At 41.1% G+C, this 24,398-nt stretch overlaps 1 protein-coding gene and 1 long non-coding RNA gene across 46 annotated transcripts in view; both read left to right on the top strand.

The window, feature by feature from the left end:
- LOC138809148 (protein FAM114A2-like) overlaps positions 1–16,480 on the top strand; it is a 138,880-nt gene extending 122,400 nt beyond the window's left edge. For 34 of the 40 annotated variants that reach the window (XR_011366727.1, XR_011366721.1, XR_011366728.1 and 31 more), the window contains 5 exons: positions 446–596; positions 783–1,024; positions 3,946–4,023; positions 4,288–4,391; positions 16,343–16,480. The gene's annotated coding sequence lies outside the window, so the exon portion shown is untranslated. The remainder of the gene's footprint in view (positions 1–445; positions 597–782; positions 1,025–3,945; positions 4,024–4,287; positions 4,392–16,342) is intronic. The other 6 variants (XR_011366730.1, XR_011366726.1, XR_011366729.1 and 3 more) reach the window with 4 other exon arrangements.
- A 1,080-nt stretch (positions 16,481–17,560) lies between these two features.
- LOC138809147 (uncharacterized) overlaps positions 17,561–24,398 on the top strand; it is a 45,400-nt gene continuing 38,562 nt past the window's right edge. For 2 of the 6 annotated variants that reach the window (XR_011366713.1, XR_011366710.1), the window contains exons 1-2: positions 18,587–19,601; positions 23,593–23,692. This is a non-coding gene — a long non-coding RNA (uncharacterized lncRNA). Of the gene's footprint in view, positions 18,495–18,586; positions 19,602–23,592; positions 23,693–24,398 lie in introns of those variants that run through there. The other 4 variants (XR_011366711.1, XR_011366714.1, XR_011366712.1 and 1 more) reach the window with 4 other exon arrangements.

The raw sequence follows: 24,398 nt of genomic DNA, 5'->3' as shown, positions 1-24,398 counted from the left end.
AGCACTAGCCTTGAGCTGAAGAGCTGAAGAGCTGAGGGACAGTGCCCAGGCCCAGAGTTCAGACCCCAAGACTGGCAAAAACAAAACAAAACAAAACAAAAATGAAATAATGTATTCAATAAGTGGCATAATAGTCATAAGCAAGAGATGGTAATTATTTTAATGATTCCAAAGATATAATAGATTAAAAAATCTGCTTTTTAGAAGTCTTAACTTAGGAAACACATAAAGCCATTGTGATGTGTTTAGATAGTTGCATTCTTTCTAATTAGTCCTCAATATGACAGTTGTGTTATTTATAAACTTTTTTCTGCAATTAATTGCATTTGTTCATGTAATCAGCATCTGTTTGGTGTAGGAATGGGAATCTTGAACTTTAAATACCATTCAGAGGACTCTGAGGGATTTTCTAAACAGTTGGATTTTTGTCTAATATGTTCACCAGAAATGACTCTGAAAAGAGACTCCTACCCAACTCCTCTCACTCTTTGCCAGCCCTCCTCAGTGATATTTGTTGAGAATTCAGCAGTGATGTTGGCATTTAATGATATCTCAATGAAGTACTGAAAAAATGGAAGTAGCTGACGGGGATAAAGGTAGGAACCTGCTGTTGTGGTAGTGTTGGTCATCTTTTTCTATCAGCATTCTTGGACCTTGCCATCCCTTTGCCTAAGAATATGTCTTCCAATTTTGGGAGAGTCCTGCCTTTTTCCAAAGTCCCTCCAAAGCCCACACTTTATTCCTTTATTTATTTATTTTGTTATTGTTGTTTTTGGTGCCAGGACCACAGCTTGAACTCAGCTGATGTCTTACTAATCTGAACCACGGCACCACTCTGTCTTTTTCTTGCTAAGTGGAGATAGATCTAAACAGAATTTTCTGCCTGGCTGGCTTTAAACGTCCATCCTCCAGGTCTCAGCCTCCTGAGTAGCCGATTATTGTCGTGAGCCACCAGCACCATCCTACATACTTTCGATGCAACTTCTCCTCATCTCAATGCCAGTCACCAAATGCAAAGCCTCAGGCAAGTACTCTACCATGGAGTTATACCCCTAGCCTAATACTGGGCCACACTCCTGCCCAATATATACTTAATTCTGTGGAAAGTATTTGGTAGTGATCTTCCACCATTGTTTTCCTTTGTTATGATGGTACTGGGGTTTGAGCTCAGCTCACTCAAACTTAGTAAGCAGACACTCTACCACTGAGCCATGCCTTGGGCCCTGCTTTCCCTTGACTGTTTTCAGGGAGAGTATGGTTTCCTGCCTGGATGCATGCCTGAACTACAATTACCGATTTCAGTCTTCCTGTCATTGTTAGGATCACAGACACTTGCCACTGTGTCCAGCCTCTCTGTTGAGATGGAATCTCCTAAAATTTTCTGCCCAGGCTGGGCTGGAACTGCGATCCTCTTAATTTTGGACTCTCACATTAGTGTAGGAGGATGAGCACATATTAATGTAACAGGCTATGGCTGAGAAGGGATCTCACAAACTGTGCTGCCAAGGCTGACCTCAAATTATAATCCTCCATTCTCAACTTCCCAAATAGCTAGGTTTACAGGCATGAGCCACAGCAGTGACCTGCCTCATTTTGTTCGCAACACTTACCAAAAAAAAGTTATTAACACTCAAACATAATACATTGTATATCTGAACATTGTAAATTAAATGTATATATTGGAATATTATTTACATTCTAAGTATACACTAAATAATTTTTTAGAACAGAATGAGATAAATATAAATGAAAAAAATTCTGCATGCTATTGGATCATTTTGTCTATATTTTGTGATATAGGTATGTCATTATGTTTTCAGATTAATTTCTTGCACCCAGTAGGATTTAGTTGGATGACAACCTACGAGTCAGGTTTTAGATTTTTATTCATATTAGGATATAGTTAAATGTTGCTTAAATGAGTTACGTTGGTAAGGATGGTATTAATGAGATCACCTTCACAATCCATCTTATACTTGGGATTGCTAAGTCATTTTAATTCTTTCTCTTAAATGCCAAGGGAGAGACACAAATGAGCTATGATACATTCTTCCCACCAATCCCAGGAAATTTGGGGGACAATGGTCAGATAAAGCAGTAACAATTTTCCCTTTAAGCTATAGACTGATGATTAAGAAATATATAGATTCTAAAGGTTAATACCTTTGGCTGGTCTCAAAGTGAGTGAATGGATAGGATTTAGGTGTGTAAAGAGAGAAGGAATATTTCCTGACAGTATGTTTGGCTGTCTTGATTATAGTTTGCTCTTGACTTACCCATATGTTTGCATGTTTCTTCAGTGAGGTGTTCTGTTTTCCCATCATCAAGATAGCATTTTCCTTAGCACCCTTCCAACATTAATCCTTTCTCCCGCTGATTTAAACATCACCTTGCTCACTTGGATCATGGATTATTCCCTCAATTTTACTTCCTTTTTTTGTTCCTAGATTAGTGCTGATCAGTTCTCTACTCAGCCATTAAAATGATCTTCCTTTGATTTAAATTTGATCTTACTTGTCTCTGTTCTAAAATTCATTCAGTGGTTCCTCATCTCTTCGTTAGAAACTTTGAAATCTTACTAGGATGTAAAGGCCTAGTCTTTGCTGGATCCTACTTTGTTGCTTTTTTCCTTTGTTTACATTAAATGCTGTGATTATACTAAACTTCCTGCTATGCTTTCACCCCCTAATCTTGGCACTCATTTTCTCTGCCTGAAACTCTTCCCATAACTTGAATTCCATTTTTAAAATTCTTTTTCTTTTCTTTTTTTTCTGGTCCTGGGGCTTGAACTCAGGGCCTGGGTTCTGTCCCTGAGCCTCTTTGTGCTGAAGGCTAGTGCTCTACCATTTGTGCCACAGGGTCACTTCTGTCTCTTTCTGTTTGTGTGGTACTGAGGAATCAAACTCAAGGCTTCATGCATGCTAGGCAAACACTCTACTACTAAGCCACATTCCCAGCCCTGAATTCCATTTACTTTATACAATATCTGCTTCATACTCTCCATTCATTCTTCTGTAATGTGACGCAAAGAGTATTGAGAGTGGAGGCCAAGGTTTAACTCCTAACCTTTGCTAAGAAATCTTGTGGAAATTCTTGACCTCTTCCAGCCTTCATTATCTTTATTGCCAAAGTGTGATAATGCCCACCTCTCTTATAAGCCCATTAAGAACATCTATCGACATTCTATGCACAAAAAAATTCTATAAGCATGTCAGCCAAAGATGTTTGGTGTGGCAACGTGGGTGATGACAACAAGAATGATCCAACCAAGGAAGCATTTAGCTTCACTGCTCAGGTGACCTTCCTGAACCATCCAGGCCAAATCAGTGCTAACTATGCCTCTGTCCTGGATTGTCATTCAGCGTAAATTGCTTGCAAGTTTACTGAGTGGAAAGAGAAACTTGAAAAGAGATCTTGTAAGAAGTTGGAAGCTAGTCCTAAATTCCTGAAGTCTAGTGATGCTGTCATGGTTCATATGGTTCCAGCAAGCCTTGTGTATGTGGAGAGCTTCTCTGACTATCCTCCTTTGGGTCATCTTGCTGTTTGTGATAGGAGACAGTTGCTGTGTGTGGCATCAAAGATGTGGACAAGAAGTCTGCTGGAGCTGGCAAGGCCACAAAGTCTGCCCAGAAATCTCAGAAGGCCAAGTGATTATTATTATTCCTAACGCCTGTAGCTTCAGCTTATTCAGTGGTGGAAGAAAAGTCTCAGAAATGTTTGTCTTAATTGGACATTTAAGTTTAATAGTGAAATAATGGATAATGATAACAATGCATCATAAAAACTTGAGAAGGAAAGGAAAAAATTCTATAAGCACTCATATTCCATGCTCATTAAATTGTTATGCATACTTCTGCTGCCTTCACTCCTCTTCCTTCTCACCTTTCTTGTGATCCTCAGCAGTTTTTCTGGAATGTTTTTCATGTAAAACTTTGTTTTTTTCAGGGGATGAAGATTTTTCTGAAGAGATAACAGAGATGTTTTTCCCAACACATCTCCTGCAAACCAGACAAACTGGCCAGGGTAAGTTATTACTTCTTGGTGATTGTGATTCATTTATTTGTGACACTTCAGTGAATAAAAACTGAGATAGTAACCATTTACAATATGGAAGTAAGAACAAAAGCCTTGCTCTTTGTTGGTGACTTGTGAGCTATGTTAATATCCAAGGTCAGAGTGGGCAAAGAGGTTCTATATCCAGAGAAATATTTAATACAACATATATTCCATTGCCTGCTCATGCACAGGACATGGGATGCTTTTTCCTTTTATACCTATCTTTCCCAGGCTCAGGAGACATTCTGTAAACCAGTAAGCCCCAGGCACACAATGCTCTCTGGACAGAGGGAACTGATATAATCAAGATGTCCTGTTTGCTCCTAAGTCCTAGGGTAAGGACCCTAATAATTGATCTTTTTGGTTGTTGTTGTTATTAGAAAATAAATTTTGTTATGGAATGTCTTGGGTAGAAGAAAGACATTCCTCAAGCAACAAAGTAGCAGAAAGTTCCAGGCCAGCCTGTGCTAGCAGGGTTTGACCTCAAAAAGAAAAAAAAACATAAAGAAATACATGTTTAAAATCTACTGAATGTAAGAAAGAAAGAGTACGGTTTCCTGTGAGTATATAATGTCAGAGAGTTTCCTGGAAACAGTAGCCTCTAAAATGGGATGATTGTTTTTCTTTATAGGGAAATAGTAATAACATTTATTATTATAACCACAATTCAGTGACATTCAGTACATTTCCAGTATTGTAGAACCATCACCTTTATCTTATCCCAAACATACCCATCACCCTTGACAAAAATTTTGGGCCATTAAACCATTCATGCCTCTTGCCTTCCCTCAACCCACAGTAGCCCTGAGTTATTTTCTGTGTCTGTGAACCTTCTTACTCTTGGTACTTTATTGTTGTAGTCTGAATGTTTGGATTTCCATAATTTTTCATATGGTAACACTTGATCTTTTATTCTTATCCCCTAATGTTTGCTTTCTCCATAAAACCCTCTCAGAACACTCCTCGGGAACTCATCTTCTGCAGTTCAAGTGCATCTCTTCACTATTCAATCTAGTATTGTTTAAAAATGGTCAAATTTAAGAAAAGTCATAAAAAGAATATAAACAGTATTTATGTGCTTTTTATGAAAATTCACTATAGTTAACATTTTCCTTCATTCGCTTAATCACTTATTTGTGTGTATGTTCTCTTTGTGGACATACATTTGAGATTAACTTGTATATATCATAGTCCTCTATTCCTACCTATTTTAATCTTGCTCTCCTCAGGATAAAAATGTCCCATTATTACATAGCCACAGTAGTTACCGGCTTCAGTAAATTAATCACAATGCCATACTTTGCTTAATCTTTGTCTATATTTCAGTCTTGACAATTGGCTCAATTCTGTCCCTGTCATTTTTTTCTCCAGTACTAATACCAGTACATGATCATGAATTATATATAGTTGTGTATACTTGATCTCCTATAGTCTATAATAATTCTCTGCTTTTCCTTTATACCATTACTATTTTTAACAACACAAGCACCTGCTTCCATTTAGTAGCTAGGATGAGAGGTATGAGTGACTGCTGACTAGCAAATGTAGAGTTCTTGAGGGTTAAATTGTGTTATTTGTTTTTGTTTTTGTTTTTGTTTTTTACAAAGTATGAGGCTCATTGTAAAAAATGCTCAGTGTTGTTGACCCCATATAAACTAGCTTATTATCCCAAATATACATGTAGATGTTCAATAAGCAGATATGTCTCTATATTTTTATTCTAGGTAATTTGCTAGGTGCTAGGGAAGTAATGATGAGAATGACATAGAACAATCACAAGAATAAAAGAAATCATGTTAATAAATATTTTTGAGGTCAATAATTCTCAATGTGGTCCCTATGTGGCAATTCTCGGAAGGCAGTTTTCAAATAATTGAAATTTTTGGCATAGAGATACAGGGTATAGCAGGGGCATTGGCCTGGTTGTCTGCAAACTAAGGGTGTAGGGAAAAGTGCACTGGAGCATGTGATTCTGGGAATAATTTTTTAATATTTTTGTTTACATTGTTTACCTTTTTTTCTCCAGGCTAGCAGGCTTCATACCTTGAGCCACAGCTTAATTACTCACTTTCTTTTTTCTTTGTTCATTTTTGCTGACCTTGGGGCTTGAACTCTTCTGCCTGGGCCCTGTCCCTGAGCTTCTTTTGCTCAAGGCTAACACTCTACCACTTCAGCCACAGCACCACTTCCAGCTTTTTCTGAGTAGTCTATTATGTTTCTCGGACTTTCCTTCCTTGCATCAAACTGTGATCCACAGAACTCAGCCTCCTGAGTATGAGTAGCTAGGATTACTGGTGTGACCCTTTGGCACCTGGCTAGGTTTTTCTTATGTTTTGGTTCTGGACCTAGGGCTTGAACACAGGGCCTGGTCAGTGTTGTTTAGTTTTTGTTTTTGATTTAAAGCTGATAGTCTATTTGAGCCAAAGATCACTTTCTGCCTTTTTGTTGTTGTTTTCATTCTTTGTGTTAATCCCAGGGCTTCAAAGTGGCCTGGCCAGTCTCCAGTGTCCATGCTTTCTCCCACTTCCGCCCCCCCCAAGTTAGCAGGCACTACATCTTTAGCCAGTGCACAACTCTTCCTTTTTATTTTTGGTGGTTGTTTTTATTTCTTTGTATTTGGCTTTTATTTATTTATTTATTTTGGCTGGTCATGGGGCTTGAACTCTGGGCCTGGGTGCTATCCCTCAGCACTTCAGCTCCTGGTCCTCTACCATTTGAGCCACAACACCACTTGCAGCTTTTTTTTCTGCTTATGTGATGTTGAGAAGTCGAACCAGGGCCTCATGCATCCAAAGCAAGCAGGCACTCTACCACTGAGCCACCTTCCCAGCCCTGGTTTTCATTTTTTTATGGTGATACTAGGGCTTGACCTGCCAGTCTTCTTGAGGTGTTGGGCTTTTTCCCCCCTCTAGGATGGAAGTTTTACAATTTGAGCCATAGCTCATCTTTTTTTTTTTTTTTGTTAATATAGTAAGGTCTGCTCCTGGATGGTGAGCAGACACCACACTCCTCACAGCAAAGTCTCCACCCAGTAACTGCGTTACCTAGGCAACTGGGACACCTGGAAGAAGTCACATTTGCATCCACTGAGGTCATATCTGAATTTGATGTGTCCACACCTTTCTCTGCCCGTACCCTAGATAAGGCCTAGCCCAGGCCCAGACACTCTCTCTCTACTCTCTCTCTGCTCTCTCTGCTCTTTTCTAGCTCTTTCCTCTCTCTTTCCTCTCTTTCCCAGCTCTCTCTCATTCCAAGGCCTTTCCCAGCCATGTGGAGTGCCAACCTTGCCTGGTCCCAGCAGGTCTACTGAATAAAACTACCCCTTACCTGAATAGCATGTGCATGGTGCTGTTTTTACTCGGCTATCTCTTTTTTTCAAACCTAACAAGTGAGATAAGTGTCCTATGGCTCTAACTACTCAGGAGGCTGAGATCTGAGGACCTCAGTTGGAAGCCAGCCCAGACAGAAAAGTCCTTGTGAGACTCTTATGTCCAATTAACCACTCAAAACCCAGAAGTGGCGCTATGGCACAAATGGCAGAGCACAAGGCTTGAGTACAAGAGGCTCAGGGACAGCGCACAAGTCCTGAGTTCAAGCCCCACAACTGTCAAAAAAGACAGAAAGGAAAAAAGAACTACAGGAAGCCAAGATGACTATCCAGAGAGCTTGGTATTGGCATAAGAACAGACATCAGGACCAATGGAATAGAATTGAAATCCCAGAAATGAACCTACAGACCTATAGCCATCTAATCTTCGATAAGGGAGCTAAAACAATAGAATGGAAGAACGACAGCCTCTTCAGTAAATGGTGCTGGTAAAATTGGTTAACTACTTGTAGAAAACTAAAGCTAGATCCTTATATATCACCTTGCACCAGAATCAACTCCAAATGGATCAAAGACCTCAAAGTTAATGCAGACACTTTGAAAACATTACAGGATAGAATAGGAGAAACCCTAGGTCTCCTCGGCTCAGGCCGAAATTTTCTGAATAGAGACCCGGAAACACAACAAATCAAAGAAAGGTGGGACAAATGGGATTGCATGAAGTTGCAGATCTTTTGCATGGCAAAGGACATAGCTAGCAAGATCAATAGAAAGCCCACTAATTGGGAGAAGATCTTCACTAGCCATACAACAGACAAGGGTCTCATATCTAAAATATACTTGGAACTCAAAACATTAAATCCCCCAACAACAAATCTGCAAAGAAAAAACAGCCCAATAAATAAGTAGGCTAAAGACTTAAAGAGAAACTTCTCTGAAGAAGAAAGAAGGATGGCCAATAGACACATGAAGAAATGCTCAGCCTCTCTAGCCATAAAAGAAATGCAAATCAAAACAACATTGAGATACCACCTCACTCCAGTTAGAATGGCAAAAATCAAGAACTCTAACAACAACAGATGCTGGAGGGGATGTGGACAGAAGGGAACCTTACTTCATTGTTGGTGGGAATGTAAACTTGTTCAACCACTTTGGAAAGCAGTATGGAGGTTCCTCAAAAGACGTCACATAGAGCTCCCCTATGACCCAGCAATCCAATTTTTGGGCATTTACCCAAATGTTTACAAACAAGACCACACTAACGCCAACAGCACAACTATGTTTATTGCAGCATTATTTACCATAGCTAAGATATGCAACCAAGCCAGATGCCCCTCAGTAAATGAATGGATCAAGAAAATGTGGTATATATACACAATGGAATTCTATGCCTCCATCAGAAAGATGACATTGCCCCATTTGTTAGGAAATGGAAAAACTTGGAAAACATTATATTAAGTGAAGTAAGCCAGGCCAAAAGAAACATAGGTCCCATGGTTTCCCTTATTTGCAATATCTAGTATATGTATGAGTCAAGCGGAAAAGGTCAGATAATGTAATGTTATGAAAATGAATCCTTAGATATGTATTTTAATGTTTTTTTTCTTTCATGCATTTGTTTCTAACACATTTATAAGATTATCTCTTTGTAGCTTTGTATGTCCCTCCCCCACAGTATAACCCTGCTTTCACTATATTTGATGTCATTATAAATTGTGTAGGAGATGGGGAAAAACAAGTCATTTAAGGATACAGGTAGACCTGTTGCAACAATGAGAAGTACAAGTTGTCATGTCGAAAACGAGCTTTACAATGTTGGTGGGGGGGAAAGCCGGGAGGATTGGGTGGGCGGTTGGGGGGGGAGGCTGGGAAGGGATGTGTAGTGTAAACAAAGGAGGAGGCTGCAATGCTTGATAAGAAATGTACGCATTAACCTGCCCATGTAATTGTAACACCTCTGTACAGTGTGTTCACAAAAAAAATAAAATAAAATAAAATAAAGAAAGAAAGAAAAAAAAAAGAAAGTTGAGAGCCAAGGTTCAAAGCCATCCTAGGCATGAAAATCAATGAGACGTTTTTCACCAATTAACCAGCAACAGGTAGGAAGCAGTAGAGCTCTAGCCTTGAGTAAAACTCAAGTTTTAGCCCAGGAGTAGCATAAATGAAAAGAATTCTCATTTACTTTCCTGCCCAGGCTGGATTCAAACCACAAGAACTTAACGGCGAAGTGACCTGCCAGACTCAGCTCCATCCAGGGAAAAGTCACCCAGCTCAGGCGCCAGCCATTGGAGTGCCTTGCCTCACTGGGTAACCAGAGCCAGAGGCTGCCCCTCCCTCTAGCAGCCACCACAATCAATTGAAAAACAGAAACCCTGAGAATGGCTCCAGGCTGGGCACTGTGAGCTTTATCACAAAATAGCCCCAGGGAAAAGCTACTGTTTTTTGAAAGGCCTCAACTCTACCCAGAACCTAGCCTCATCACCACATCCCCCACTTTTGTGATTCTCAGAGCAGATCACCCTCCCAGAAAACTAACCTGGGAGGGGGATCTCAAAAGCTTGGGTAAAGCAGAGCATTTTTCTGCCTCTTCCAACCAACCAACTTAAGAAACCAATCAAGCCACAGGACCTCAAGCTGACCAGAGACTCCAACAAGAGACTGGTTACAGACAAAAGGGAGATACAGGATTCTTCCCACACCTCCCCCCCCCAAAAAAAAAAAATCAAAAGACTTTTTTTTCTTTTTTTTTTTTTCTTCTTCTTTTCTTTTTTTTGCTTGTTTTTTGTTTTTTGTTACCATATATATATATATATATATATATATATATATATATAATAAATTTTTTCCCTTCTAAAACTTTTATTAATCTTTAATTTTTGCCTCTTCTGAAAAAATAATTGTTTTCCAGTAACTTTTTTTTTTCTCATCTTATAATTTTTATTTTAGGAATATGTGAATGAGCGTTTTCCTTTCTTTTCTTGTATTCTTTATCTTTTTCTTTCTTTCTTAATTATCTTTTTGTTTTTTGTCTAGCTCTACTGAACTTCTGATCTTTTCTTCTCCCTTTCCCATCCTTAAAGTTTTTCACATCTCCTCTATGTCCCTCCCCTTCTCTGAACATATTCACATTCCTCTCTAAATAGACGGTCTTTTAACCTCTATAATAACATTAATTTTTACGTTTCTATTTTTTTTCTGGTCTCTCTTCATTCCCCTTTCCGTCTCTTCTTTTTCTCTCTCTCTCTACTTGCATCCTACCCAACCCATTTCCTGCATTGTGATTAGGACATAGTTAACTCTCCCTGTGCCTCCCCACACCAATCTATTCCTATTTTTTACCCACATCTCTCCCTAATCCTAATAATTTCTGGTTTTCCAAATTCTTTTCTGCGGTTCGAAGTCCTTTAACATATAGTTGTTTGATGTTGAATAGATGTATCTGTTGAACTAGATTGTATCTGTAGACTATTGACTGTACAAACGCAAACTTTGGTTGATGGTTGCCTTAAGATAGTGTTCTAGCACAAAACTGGTGCAATCTTCATCTCAAATGGGCCGAGTAAGCCGGGAAAACACAAGAAAAATGGCAAATTCGGGTATCTCAATTCACAATCTTGATAATCATGGATTAGAACAGATAAAGAATAATCCAGAGGAGAGTTCCCAAATAGCTCTACAAACTCTAATAGCAAACATGATAAATGAGAAGTTTGACAATGTACAAAGGACTCTGTATGAGCGTGATAGGGAGAGAGAGGAGGCATCCCGGAAGTTTATACAGGAATATCACAAGCGTGAGGAAGCTACTCAAAAACTGATACAGGATTTGCGTGAACAACTTGAGAATACTCAAAGAGAAAGGGAGGAATGGCGTGAGCAGGCAGAGAACACTCAAAGAGAACTGCAGGAATCCCACAAACGGGAAGAAAAAGAACTGCAGGAATCCCACAGACGGGAGGAAGCTAATCAAAGAGTAATTCAGGAATTGAGAGACCAGGTAGAGAATACACAAAGATCACTAAAGGCATTCATGGAATCCATTAACAAAGAGCTGAAGGAAGTCAGGGAGACCACAAAGGGAATGCTGAATGGAACCCAACAGAAGGAATGGGAGTCCAAAGAAACCATAACCAATCAACTAAGTGATCTGAGAACAAACACTGAACACCAAATTAAGGAAGTAAAGAAATTCATACGAGACCTAAAACAGAGCTTCAACAAAGAACTTGAAGCCATCAAAGCTGACCAATTAGAAGGAAAAGAGATAAAAAACAAAGTAGAGAGTCTTGACAGCAGGTTAGACCATGCAGAAGATCGAATCTCAGGGATTGAAGACAGCCTAGATATTATAGAGAAAGAACATACAACCATCCAAGACAAGTCCAAGAAATATGATAGGTCTATCCAACACCTGGAAGACACCATCAGAAGGCCCAATCTAAGGATAATGGGTGTAGAGGAGCACGTAGAAACTGAAGTTAATGGTCTAGGAAATTTGTTTAACAGGATCCTAGCAGAGAACTTCCCAAACATACAAAAAGATAGGCCTATTCAGATACAAGAAGCTTTTAGAACCCCAAATAGACCAGACCAGAATAGGACATCCCACCATCACATTATAATCCACACAGGATCAACCCAGACCAAGGAAAAGATCCTTAAAGCTGTCAAGGAGGAAAGGGTAATGACCTATAAAGGGAAACCAATTAGAATTACCTCAGATTTCTCAGCAGAGACAATCAAAGCAAGAAGAGCCTGGAATGGCATATGCCATGCCCTAAAAATAAACAACTATCAACCAAGAATACTGTACCCAGCTAAACTCTCCTTCATAACTGAAGGCCAAATAAAAACCTTCCATAGCAAAGAAAAATTGAAACAATACATCTCCACCAAACCAGCCCTACAAAAGATTCTTAAAGATGTCCTACACATCGAAACCAACAAGACCGCAACAAAGGCCAAGAAACTGCACCCAAACTGAGAATCCAAGAACCTTAGGAAGAACCCAGTTTTCGCAGCCCCCAAGAAGGTGGATAACATGGCAGGAACTCCCAAATACCTCTCAGTCCTATCTCTTAACGTTAACGGACTGAACTCTCCAATTAAGCGACATAGACTGTCTAGTTGGATTAAAAAACAAGACCCTTCTATCTGCTGCCTGCAGGAGTCACATCTTGCCCGTAAAAACAAACACATTTTCAAGGTTAAAGGCTGGAACAAAATCTACCAAGCAAACGGCCCTCATAAACAGGCGCGAGTTGCAATCCTAATATCAGATAAAATAGACTTCAAATTAAAATTCGTGAGAAGAGATAAAGAAGGTCGCTACATACTAATTAAAGGATCTCTCCTTCAGGAGGATATTACAATTCTAAATATCTATTCGCCAAACAATGGAGCACCCAAATTTATCAAAGAAACACTACTTTCCCTCAAATCCCATATAGATTCAAAGACATTAATTGTTGTGGATTTTAACACACCACTCTCCCCACTAGATAGATCAACTCGGCAAAAACTCAACAGAGAAACCGCAGATCTAAACAGCTGCATAGATCAACTAGACTTAACAGACATTTACGGAACATTTCACCCAGCAGCATCAGAATACACGTTCTTCTCAGCAGCACATGGAACGTTTTCTAAAATAGACCATATTTTAGGCCACAAAGCAAACTTGTCTAAATTCAGAAACATTGAAGTTATACCTTGCATTCTCTCTGACCACAAAGGAGTAAAATTAGAACTCAACACCAAAAGCCACCAAAGAAAGTCCGGTATCACATGGAGGCTGAACAATACACTGCTGAATCATGAGTGGGTCATGGAAGAGATTAGAAAGGAAATTCAAATGTTCATGCTATTCAACAAAAATGAACACACAAATTACCAGCTCCTCTGGGACACAGCAAAGGGAGTACTCAGAGGCAAGTTTATAGCTCTGAGCTCCTACATCAACAAATTGGAGAGATCTGAAACTAACAATTTAATGACACATCTAAACCTCCTTGAAAAAGAACAGCAAGATAAACCCCAATCCAGTAGATGGAAAGAAATAATCAAAATTAAATCAGAATTAAATGAATTAGAATCCAAAAAAACTATAGAAAGAATCAACAAAACAAAGAGTTGGTTCTTCGAAAAACTTAACAAAATTGACAGACCCTTAGCAAACCTTATCAGAAAAAGGAGAGAACACACCCAACTTAATAAACTCAGAGATGAGAATGGAAACATCACCACGGAAACAACCAAGATTCAGAACATTATAAGGGAATACTTCTCAAAACTTTATGGTAATAAGTTTGAGAACTTGACAGAAATGGACCTTTTCCTAGCAAATATTGACATGCCAAAACTAAACCAAGAGGAGTTAAACTAGCTTAACAGGCCCATATCAAGCACTGAAATAGAAACAGCAATAAGAGTCCTCCCAGCTAAAAAAGTCCAGGACCAGATGGTTTTACAGCGGAATTTTACAAGGCCTTCAAAGCAGAGCTCACACCAATACTCCTCCAACTCTTCAATGAAATTGAAAGAGAAAGCTCACTACCCAACACATTCTATGAAGCCATCATAACTCTCATCCCAAAACCAGGCAGGGACTCATCAAAGAAAGAGAACTATAGACCCATTTCTGTGATGAACATTGATGCAAAACTTCTCAACAAAATTTTGGCCAATCGACTTCAACAATTCATCCAAAAAATCATACACCATGATCAAACAGGATTCATTTCAGGGATGCAAAGCTGGTTCAATATACGCAAATCAATTAATATTATTCATCACATCAACAGGAGCAAGAATAAGAACCACATGGTTATCTCAATAGATGCAGAAAAAGCATTTGACAAGATCCAACACCCCTTTATGATGAAGGTTCTCGAAAAATTAGGAATCCATGGAACATTCCTCAATACAATAAATGCTGTATATGACAAACCTACAGCCAGCATTTTACTCAATGGTGAATAACTAAAGCCATTTCCTCTTAACTCAGGAACAAGACAAGGATGCCCACTCTCTCCACTTCTCTTCAATCTAGTATTAGAATGCCTAGCTACAGCAATAAGACAATATGCAGACATAAATGGGATCCAATTAGGGAAAGAAGAAATAAAACTCTCCCTCTTTGCAGATGACATGATCTTGTATTTAAAGAATCCCATAGACTCCACTCCCAAATTACTCAAGCTGATTCAAAACTTTGGCAAAGTAGCAGGTTATAAAATTAACCCCCAAAAATCAATGGCTTTTCTATATGCCAACAATGAGAAAAGTGTGGCTGAAATTAGGAAAGCAACTCCATTTGTAATAGCCCCACAAAAAATAAAATACCTAGGAATTAACTTAACCAAAGAAGTGAAGGACCTCTATGATGAAAACTTTAAAATCTTGAAAAAGGAAATCAACACAGAACTTAAAAAATGGCAAAACCTCCCATGCTCCTGGATTGGCAAGATTAACATCGTGAAAATGGCAATACTTACATTCATATGGAACAATAAAAGACCCCGAATAGCAAAAACACTTCTCAACGGAAAGAACACTGCTGGAGGAATATCAATACCAAATTTCAAACTCTACTATAAAGCCATAGTAATCAACACAACTTGGTATTGGCATAAGAACAGACCTCAGGACCAATGGAATAGAATTGAAAACCCAGAAATGAACCTACAGACCTATAGCCATCTAATCTTCGATAAGGAAGCTAAAACAATAGAATGGAAGAAAGACAGCCTCTTCAGTAAATGGTGCTGGCATAATTGGTTAACTACATGTAGAAAACTAAAGCTAGATCCTTATATATCACCCTGCACGAGAATCAACTCCAAATGGATCAAAGACCTTGAACTCAAAGCAGACACTCTGAAAACATTACAGGATGGAATAGGAGAAACCTTAGGTTTCCTTTGCTCAGGCCGAAATTTTCTGAATAGAGACCCGGAAGCACAACAAATCAAAGAAAGGTTGGACAAATGGGATTGCATAAAGTTGCAGAGCTTCTGCAGGGCAAATGACATAGCTAGCAAGATCAATAGAAAGCCCACAGATTGGGAGAAGATCTTTACTAGCCATACAACGGACAAGGGTCTCATATCTAAAATATACTTGGAACTCAAAAAATTAAACCACCCAACAACAAATCTTCAAAGAAACAACTGCCCAATAAATAAGTGGGCGAAAGACTTAAAGAGAAGCTTCTCTGAAGAAGAAAGAAGGATGGCCAATAGACACATGAAGAAATGTTCAACATCCCTAGCCATAAAAGAAATGCAAATCAAAACAACATTGAGATATCACCTCACTCCAGTTAGAACAGCAAAAATCAAGAACTCTAATAACAACAGATGCTGGAGGGGATGTGGACAGAAAGGAACCTTACTTCATTGTTGGTGGGAATGTAAACTTGTTCAACCACTTTGGAAAGCAGTATGGAGGTTCCTCAAAAGACTTCACATAGATCTCCCCTATGATCCAGCAATCCCACTTTTGGGCATTTACCCAAATGTTTACAAACAAAACCACACTAAAGCTACCAGCACAACTATGTTTATTGCAGCATTATTTACCATAGCTAAGATATGGAACCAACCCAGATGCCCCTCAATAGATGAATGGATCAAGAAAATGTGGTATATATACACAATGGAATTCTATGCCTCCATCAGAAAGAATGACATTTCCCCATTTGTTAGGAAATGGAAAGGTTTGGAAAAAATTATATTAAGTGAAGTAAGCCAGGCCCAAAGAAGCATAGGTCCCATGGTCTCCCTTATTTGCAATATCTAGTATAGGTATGAGTCAAGCGGAAAAGGCCAGATAATGTGATGTTAGGAAAATGAACCCTTAAATATGTATTTTAATGTTTTCGTTTCTTTCATGCATGTGTTTCTAATGCATTTATAAGATTATTTCTTTGTTGCTTTGTATGTCCCTCCCCCACAGTGTAACCCCCGCTTTCACTATATTTGATGTCAGTATATCATGTGGAGGAGATGGGGACAAACAAGTCGTTTAAGGATTCAGGTGGACCTGTTGCAACAATGAGAAGTACAAAATGTCATGTCAAAACCAGCTTTACAATGTCGGTGTGGGGGGGGGGGAGGGGGGTATAATTGGGTGGGGGGAGGGGGGTAAAATTGGGTGGGGGGAGGGGGGAGGCAGGGAAGGGAAGTGAAGGGTAAACAAAGGAGGAGGCTGCAATGCTTGGTAAGAAATGTATGCATTATTCTGCCCATGTAATTGTAGCCCCTCTGTACAATATGTTCTCAAATAAAATAAAATACAATTTAAAAATAAAAAAAATAAAAAAAAAAAAAAAGAACAGCAAAAATCAAGAACTCTAACAACAACAGATGCTGGAGGGGATGTGGACAGAAAGGAACCTTACTTCATTGTTGGTGGGAATGTAAACTTGTTCAACCACTTTGGAAAGCAGTATGGAGGTTCCTCAAAAGACTTCACATAGATCTCCCCTATGATCCAGCAATCCCACTTTTGGGCATTTACCCAAATGTTTACAAACAAGACCACACTAAAGCTACCAGCACAACTATGTTTATTGCAGCATTATTTACCATAGCTAAGATATGGAACCAACCCAGATGCCCCTCAGTAGATGAATGGATCAAGAAAATGTGGTATATATACACAATGGAATTCTATGCCTCCATCAGAAAGAATGACATTTCCCCATTTGTTAGGAAATGGAAAGGTTTGGAAAAAATTATATTAAGTGAAGTAAGCCTGGCCCAAAGAAGCATAGGTCCCATGGTTTCCCTTATTTGCAATATCTAGTATAGGTATGAGTCAAGCGGAAAAGGTCTGATAATGTGATGTTAGGAAAATGAAACCTTAAATATGTATTTTAATGTTTTTGTTTCTTTCATGCATGTGTTTCTAACGCATTTATAAGATTATTTCTTTGTTGCTTTGTATGTCCCTCCCCTACAGTGTAACCCCCGCTTTCACTATATTTGATGTCAGTATAACATGTGGAGGAGATGGGGACAAACAAGTCGTTTAAGGATTCAGGTGGACCTGTTGCAACAATGAGAAGTACAAAATGTCATGTCAAAACCAGCTTTACAATGTCGGTGTGGGGGGGGGGGAGGGGGGTATAATTGGGTGGGGGGAGGGGGGTAAAATTGTGTGTGGGGAGGGGCGAGGCGGGGAAGGGAAGTGAAGGGTAAACAAAGGAGGAGGCTGCAATGCTTGGTAAGAAATGTATGCATTATCCTGCCCATATAATTGTAGCCCCTCTGTACCGTATGTTCTCAAATAAAATAAAATACAATTAAAAAAAAATAAAAAAGAAATGCAAATCAAAACAACATTGAGATATCACCTCACCCCAGTTAGAACAGCAAAAATCAAGAACTCTAACAACAACAGATGCTGGAGGGGATGTGGACAGAAAGGAACCTTACTTCATTGTTGGTGGGAATGTAAACTTGTTCAACCACTTTGGAAAGCAGTATGGAGGTTCCTCAAAAGACTTCACATAGATCTCCCCTATGATCCAGCAATCCCACTTTTGGGCATTTACCCAAATGTTTACAAACAAGACCACACTAAAGCTACCAGCACAACTATGTTTATTGCAGCATTATTTACCATAGCTAAGATATGGAACCAACCCAGATGCCCCTCAGTAGATGAATGGATCAAGAAAATGTGGTATATATACACAATGGAATTCTATGCCTCCATCAGAAAGAATGACATTTCCCCATTTGTTAGGAAATGGAAAGGTTTGGAAAAAATTATATTAAGTGAAGTAAGCCAGGCCCAAAGAAGCATAGGTCCCATGGTTTCCCTTATTTGCAATATCTAGTATAGGTATGAGTCAAGCGGAAAAGGTCAGATAATGTGATGTTAGGAAAATGAAACCTTAAATATGTATTTTAATGTTTTTGTTTCTTTCATGCATGTGTTTCTAACGCATTTATAAGATTATTTCTTTGTTGCTTTGTATGTCCCTCCCCCACAGTGTAACCCCCGCTTTCACTATATTTGATGTCAGTATAACATGTGGAGGAGATGGGGACAAACAAGTCGTTTAAGGATTCAGGTGGACCTGTTGCAACAATGAGATGTACAAAATGTCATGTCAAAACCAGCTTTATAATGTCGGTGTTGGGGGGGAGGGGGGTATAATTGGGTAGGGGGAGGGGGGAGGCTGGGAAGGGAGGTGAAAGGTAAACAAAGGAGGAGGCTGCAATGCTTGGTAAGAAATGTATGCATTATCCTGCCCATGTAATTGTAGCCCCTCTGTACAGTATGTTCTCTAATAAAATAATATTAAAAAAAATCACACACACAAAAAAAGATGAAGCATATCTTGTCCTTGGGTAGGTGTTAAAGGAGACATGGAAAGAGGCAAAGGAATAGGGAGTAGATGGCTTGGAAAATACAACATAAGATTCAATGCACATATGTGAAAATGGAACTAGGAAAGAAAGGGGATGGGTGGGGTTTTTATCGATTAGAAGAGTCGATGGAAACTATGAAAAAGTCTAAGAGGCATTGTAAAAACCAATTGATACATTGTACAACTGTTTAAAAAAATATCCATGAGGCCTGTAATTCTAATTACTCAGGAGGCTGTGAAATGAGGATTGTGGTTTGAAGCCAGCCATGGCAGAAAAGTTCATGAGACTCTTATCTCCAACAAACTACTCAGAGAAGGCTGGAAATACTGCTGTGGCTCAAGTTGTACAGGGCTAACCTTCAGCACAGAGAGGTTTTGGAACAGCACTTTGATCTTGATTTGAAGTGCCAAGACAGGCACAAAAACAAAACAAAACAAGATAAAACAAAAGAAAAAAAAGAAACAAACCAAAAACAAAAAAGATCTTAATTTTTATATTTTTGAAAATTACAAGAAAAACCCATGTTCCACCTACTTCAAATAGTTAGATAATATACATTATATGGCTATGATTGTGATGGATGGAAATTTTCTCATTCATGTAGCATCTAATGTTCATTCGAGGCATGGTTTTTCATGCCTCCCAGGCTATGACTTGTGTAGGCTGAGGTTATGGGCTTGGAGCTGCAGATACTGATACCCTTCTCAACCAGTGTTTCACCTCTTAACAGGGCAGTCATACCCAAGGGCTCCTTTAACTTCAGCTTCATGACCTCTTCGTGGTCCTGAGGGCCCAATTGTGGGTGCCATCCTGGATACCTGTGATTTGAAGTAAGTTCATCCTACTCATCCTCTATGCCAAAAGAGTCAAGTGTGAGAGGGTTTGCAGACATTTGAAGTAATGTACATACACGGTGCTTCAGTGGCCCCACATACCTACCCAGCATATGCCTGTGTATCCTAGGATTATTGGTCTGGATCAGGGGATGCTTCCAACATATTCCCTAACTAGTGCTTCACCTGCTAAAGTGAATACATGATTGAGAGCCTCTTGTTTACCTTAAGGAAATCTAAATTCCTGATCTGTGCCACGCCACAGCAGATGCCATCCCACATGCCCCCCATTTCATTTTATGTTAGACCTTTCCTTCCACACTGTGGGAACCAAATCACTGGTGAGCAGTTGTGCATGTATGTACACACATTCACACTAAGGCATGTACATAGTGTCAGATTTGACTGGTTGTGTACTATATATTATAGTACCCAAGTGAAAGAAGACTTGGAGATTCCTTGACTACAAGCTATCCTGTTTTGCTATTTAGCTGTGTCCTGTATAGCCCAGGGTTGTGGGATTCGAAGTGGGCATGCATCCACCCTCCACAACCAGTGCTCCTCTGTCGCTACCGCCTCGACCAGCAAGGAAGACGCGACACCGGACTCTTCTCTCTGCAGTTTATTCAGGACCTTTTTGTAATCTTCTGACCCCAACCCCGGGGAGAATTCCCCACAGCCTTAAGTACCCACTGGGTAGCCAACCCTGATACGCCACGTGGGAACCGCCAATAGGTTCAGGTGCGCGGAAGCAAGCCAGATTCTTTGCCTTAGCCATATCAGGAGTTGTTTACCACAAAGAGCACTCGCCATCGGGAAGGCGGAGGGCGGAAGCTGGCACCATCTTCCAGGTGCGGCCTCTCCCAGCTCTCTACAGTTCCCCCTTTTTTGTTTAAAGAACACAGATGAGAACAGAGGTCTGATCCCTGTTGTGCAATTGCAAGGACTGCATACAAGCCTTCTCCCAGAGGGCACCTTCTCTAGGGATGACTCAGCCTGTCCATTGATTCGTTTTTCACAAGGACGGGAAAAGGCGAATCGAACCCGTGTGCAATCAAACATGCTCTCCTCGAGGGCAAAACTCATGCCTCTCGACTGCAGTACTTTGGCTTTGCAATCTGTGTTCATTGTTTTAGGGTGGCAAGCCACGCTTAGGGGGACTGACCTGCTCCAATGACTGTAAAGGCTTGGATAATCATGGCTGCACTGCGACGCTGAGAACCTCTAATTTGGCAAATGCACCACAGACATACCAAGGAGGCTAACACCAGAAAGCCTATCAGGGCTCCCAAACCCGCCCCCTCCTTGAGATGAATCATAGCAGCGGAGATCCATGAAGATAACCCCTCCGCCAATCCGGCATCCACTCGGGTCGAGTTCACCATGACGATGGCAACCCTGAGCTGTTCCATCAGGCTGTCGAACTCCCCAGTTCAATTACCTAAAAGATAACTAGACAACTGTTTAGACAAATTTGCAGCGTTTTTTGAATAGGTTTTTTCCTGGGCCTGAACTCTGGGCCTGGGCGCTGTCCCTTAGCTCTTCAGCTCAAGGCTAGCACTCTTACCACTTGAGCTACAGCGCCACTTCCGGCTTTTTTCTCTTCTTGCTTATGTGGTGCTGAGGAATCGAACCCAGGGCCTCAGGCATGCAAGGCAAACGCTCTACCACTGAGCCACCTTCCCAGCCCCATTCTTCTGGGTTAATTGCACCACAGCAGCAGCTAATCCAGCATTAGTTAGTGGTCCGCCCAGCTCTCTGCAAACTAGTCCCCTATTCTTATATGGGGTTATGGCGGCTCTGCATTCCTTAGTACACTGCTCGTAAACAAGCTGTTTAATTAATGGCATGGCTGCGTCTGGGTCACCAAAAATTCTGCCAGCGGCCTCGACCATACGAGCAACAAAGTCCGAAAACGGCTCCATAGAGCCCTGCAGGATTTTGGTGAGATTGCCACTCACTTCGCCTTTATTTGGTAAGGCCTTCCATGCCTTTATGCCAATTTTATTGATTTGTTCATAAACTTGAACCGGGTAGCCTATCTGCTGATTGGCGAATCTCCCCTGTCCAAGCAGCATATCTCTGTCCCAAGCTGGGTTCCCCGCAGCCTGATTGGCTGCAGCCTCTTCACTAGCAAATTCAATCAAAAAGGCCTTCCAATCTAAATACTGACCTGGGCTCAACCAAGCTCGTGCGAGCCCACTCCAATCACCGGGTGTCATGCAGTGTCTGTTTAGGGCCTCCACCTGGGCTACAGTAAAGGAGGCTGTGATTCCGTATGTCCGCACAGACTCAGCTAAAGATTTTATAACCTTAAAATCTAAGGGTTCATGATACCGCTGTCCCTGTGGATCCTGAAATATTGGACAGGCTAGATGTAACTCGGTTCTGACCGCTTTCCACATGCCTGGGCTGAAAGAACAGCCGGGGCTGCCACTTCCAGGGTCCTCCGCATAGAGCGGAGGGGCCGAAGGTGTGGGACGGTGCACGGAAGGCATGCATTCGTCTTTATCTGGGTCCTCTCTCTCCTTCCCTTTCCTCCTCTTTCTTATCTTTGTTTTTTCTATTTGTTCTATGAGTGATTGTAGTTCCTCTGAGTCTGTAGACTCAGAGGTCTCTAGTTCGGCAAAATCAGGGTATGACCCCCCCTGCTCTCCTCCTTTTTGCTGTCTGCCCTTTCTGATCTTTCTTCCTGCAGCATTTCTAAGGCGGCCTGACCATTCTCTACCGCCTCACTGCAACGCTGGTCCTCGAGACAGCCTCTTATCAGTTTCCATATTGGTCTCACTCCGCTCTTAAGCATTCCTTGTTCAGAGGCAAAATCTAGGTCCCTCACTAGTTTCTCCCAAGAGGCCACCGTGAGGCTTCCAGAGACAGCGAACCATGGGGCAACGGTGTCACATTCATTCAAAAATCTCTCTAAAGTACTCTTTTTTATTTTTAACTTTTTTGAGTGCAGTAGCTCATTGAGAGCCAAAAAAATTGGGTGCGAAAAAGAAGCGCCCATGTTTTAAACATTTGAAGCTGGTAAACAAACTTTTACTTTCACTTTTGGCTACTCTATTGACTAGCCCCGGGTTCTCACTCTCTCTTTATCTACCGAGAAGAGCAAAAATCCCCCCCCCCGCTCTTGTGGCGGATTCCCCTTTTACCTGGGGACTTACCCCCGCTTTTGTCGCGGATTCCCCTTTTACCTGGGGACTTACCGGTGCACCACCCTGACCACAGAGAGTTCTGAGTCCTCATTGGGGTTATGGCTGAGTCCCCGTACGGGCCACCACGTGTCGCTACTGCCTCGACCAGCAAGGAAGACGCGACACCGGACTCTTCTCTCTGCAGTTTATTCAGGACCTTTTTGTAATCTTCTGACCCCAACCCCGGGGAGAATTCCCCACAGCCTTAAGTACCCGCTGGGTAGCCAACCCTGATACGCCACGTGGGAACCGCCAATAGGTTCAGGTGCGCGGAAGCAAGCCAGATTCTTTGCCTTAGCCATATCAGGAGTTGTTTACCACAGAGAGCACTCGCCATCGGGAAGGCGGAGGGCGGAAGCTGGCACCATCTTCCAGGTGCGGCCTCTCCCAGCTCTCTACACTCCTCCTCCTACAGGGAGAGCATACCCAAAGCCCTTTTCTTTCCCTTTTGGACTAACATCTTGCAGGTCCTTCTCTGAAGGCCCAGGTGACAGTGCCATTCCAGATGCTCTAGTTTCTAGGCAAATAGGACCACTCTCCCTTTGTGGTAACTGAATATTTGTGTGGGGTTGAGTGAGTATATCATTGTGCTTGTGTATACACCAGTTTGTGGAACACAAGGACCTGTGGCAAGATTTTCCCACTTGGGTGCTGATGCCAGCCCAAGGAAAAAAAGGCTTAGAGAGTAGGTCTTTCATGTCTCCCTTGCAGAGTATGGCCTGTGCTGCTTGGGATTATGGGGCTGGAGTTTGGCATGGTGCTGCACTTTCTAACCAGGGCTTATCCTGTTACAGGGAAGCCATACAAGGCGGCCAGTTTTTCTTCATTTTGGGACCTCTGGCTTCTTGGTATGAGTCAGCCCAGGTGCAGCTATATGTGCGTATGTCCTTCTCAGTAAGTGGTTCCACTCCCGGTTGGAACTGTGGGAATCCAGTTGTGATATGGGTTATGCATGTGTGTATACACATTCACAGGAGGGCACAAATGTGGTGCCAGAGTGGCCTTTTTGTGCAATATATTGGATCCAGAAGAAGGGAAGCCATAGCTTGTCCTTTTTCCTTAGCTGGCTAATTTCAGTGTAGCCTTGGGAGGCCTTCAATTCAAAGTAAGTGATTCCATTCCCTCCTCTGTCCTGTGAAAATGAAATCATGGGTCAGGGATTTTGTGCATGTGTATACACATGTTCCCATGAAAGCACTTAACTTATTTTTAAATTAGATAGGTCCTAGGTGTTTTTGGACCCAAGAGAAAAAGGCTGGGGTTGGAGACTGTAAAACATCCCTTTCACAGGCCTGTGGAGACCGGCTTATACGCCTGGAACTTGAGGTGCTGCCCACCTTCCTAAATAGTGCTTACTACTGCTAAAGAGAGGTCGTGCCTGGTAGCTTGTTCTTCACCGTGTGGACTACTGTCTTGCTGGTCCCTTCTGATAGGCCTATGCGCCAGTACACACTTTCATAAGAGGGCACATACATGATGCCAGATAGGCCTGATTGTGGGCATATTGGGCCAGGCCCTGTGTCCATACCCCTGTAATGCCTTTGTAGCTTGGGGTTATTAACTTGGATCTGGGTATGTTGCTACCTCCCTAACTAGTCGT

The sequence above is a fragment of the Dipodomys merriami genome, unplaced genomic scaffold (genome assembly GCF_024711535.1).
Source record: "Dipodomys merriami isolate MVZ:Mamm:240054 unplaced genomic scaffold, mDipMer1.0.p SCAF_488, whole genome shotgun sequence".
Classification (NCBI taxonomy): Eukaryota; Metazoa; Chordata; class Mammalia; order Rodentia; family Heteromyidae; genus Dipodomys; species Dipodomys merriami.
This window is presented reverse-complemented; position numbering and strand designations above follow the sequence as displayed.